This window comes from Hypanus sabinus, chromosome 15, assembly GCF_030144855.1.
Source record: "Hypanus sabinus isolate sHypSab1 chromosome 15, sHypSab1.hap1, whole genome shotgun sequence".
Taxonomy (NCBI): Eukaryota; Metazoa; Chordata; class Chondrichthyes; order Myliobatiformes; family Dasyatidae; genus Hypanus; species Hypanus sabinus.
Genome location: NC_082720.1, coordinates 7775911 through 7777530, shown reverse-complemented (window position 1 = coordinate 7777530; position 1620 = coordinate 7775911). Strand labels below are relative to the sequence as shown.

At 38.3% G+C, this 1620-nt stretch overlaps 1 protein-coding gene across 1 annotated transcript in view; it reads right to left on the bottom strand.

The window, feature by feature from the left end:
• LOC132405289 (serine/threonine-protein phosphatase 2A 55 kDa regulatory subunit B beta isoform) overlaps window positions 1-1620 on the bottom strand; it is a 778563-nt gene that overhangs the window by 421822 nt on the left and 355121 nt on the right. The window lies entirely within an intron of this gene.

Sequence of the window (1620 nt, the reverse complement as noted above, 5' to 3'; positions counted from 1 at the left end):
ATTTTTACTCCTCATGTATGTGAAGGATGTAAGAAATAAAGTCAATTCAATTCAAAGGCACAGAATTGTTTCCACAGAATAAGTTTGGAGTTTCTTCAAACACTAGCTCTTTAACTTGACTTCTATACTGTTCCTGTCTGCCAACTACCATTAAATGACAAGGAAAATCACATAAGCCTTCAGAGTGATAAATATTTTCATAAGTATCCTCTAGTTATGTAATTATAACTGACATTATAAAAATCTCAGACGATGTTATAATTATACACTTTGTGTAATATTTTACAAGAGACAAAATCAAATCATACTTCTTTGTAGCTGGCAGTTCAGTGTGTGAAGCAATCATTTTGCTCTATACTGATCACTCAAAGAGCATCCATATAGCCCAGAGCAGAAAAAACAGTCCACTCACGGTTCCCTACTAAAATTATGAAATAATCCCATAAAATATATTTAATAAAATTAACATCATTGCTCAGTGAAATAGGGGAAGTGTTTTATTAAATTATTTTGGAATTGTAGGATTTTAAAGTCTAGTGTCATTATTATAAAATGGCTGTCTTGGGATAGCAAGAGATTACTTTCCCTAAACATTTAGCATTTCAAAGAATTACAAGTGGAGACGGGTTTCTTTTTTGTTTCTAATTGTATTATTTCTTGCAAAATTGTGTATAATTTATGTTGAATTTATATTTCACTAATGATGTCATCTATACGATGCCGTGTGTCTGTGATGCTCCTAAAAGACAGTTTTTCATTACACAGATTCATAAACATATTCATACATATGACAATGAACTCTATTTTTATTTTGATTGAATTTTTATATTTTAGTGACTTTTCTTCCAAGACACATACTGCAAGTGGGAATATTTTATCCTATTTTTGATTGGTGGTTGGGGCCTCTAAGTGATTAGAAGGGGGCTCTGTCTTATAAATTTCAACAACATGTGAGGTGCAATACTCGATGCACAATGGGAAAGGTTCTGTCTCAGGAGCAAGACGCAGGTCATGAGTCAGAGACTGCTGGAGTTTGTGTAGGGAGAAGGTGGAGAAGAGAGGTTTATGTGCTGAGGGAAAGGTCAGCGATCAGTCAGTAGGTGGAGTTTGAAACTTTGCTTTTTGGTTTGGGCCACTGGAGAGGGAGATTGTGATTGGTTGCTGGATGATTTGTGATCAGGGTGTTCCATTGTGACAGTAAGGGGAAAGGAGGGTCTTGTGAGGAGACTGGGTTCTGGGGCTCGTGAGAGTTGAATATGACTAATTTTAAGTTAGAACTAAAAGGGAAGTGAGCTGGACTCTGTAGCTCAGGATCTCATCAACAGCTCAGGTTTAAATATCCTAAAGCCAAAGGGAGCAGTGCACAGTGAGGAGGTTTCTTGCAGGTTGGCGGCACTTGTTTAAAAGGAGAGCTTTGCAGGCATTCGGCGTCATTCCGGCAGCCTAATCAGTAACGGGAGCAGTGCAGAGAGGAGTAACTAAAAGTACAGAAGGGACAAGCAGAGCAGCCATTGTTGGGAATGGACCAGTGAGAGAGCCTCTTTGGCTCAAAAGAGGCTTTGGCTTGGAAGAGGCATCGGCTCTGGGGAAGTTGTCTGGGTAAGTTTCTGGTAAGTTTCC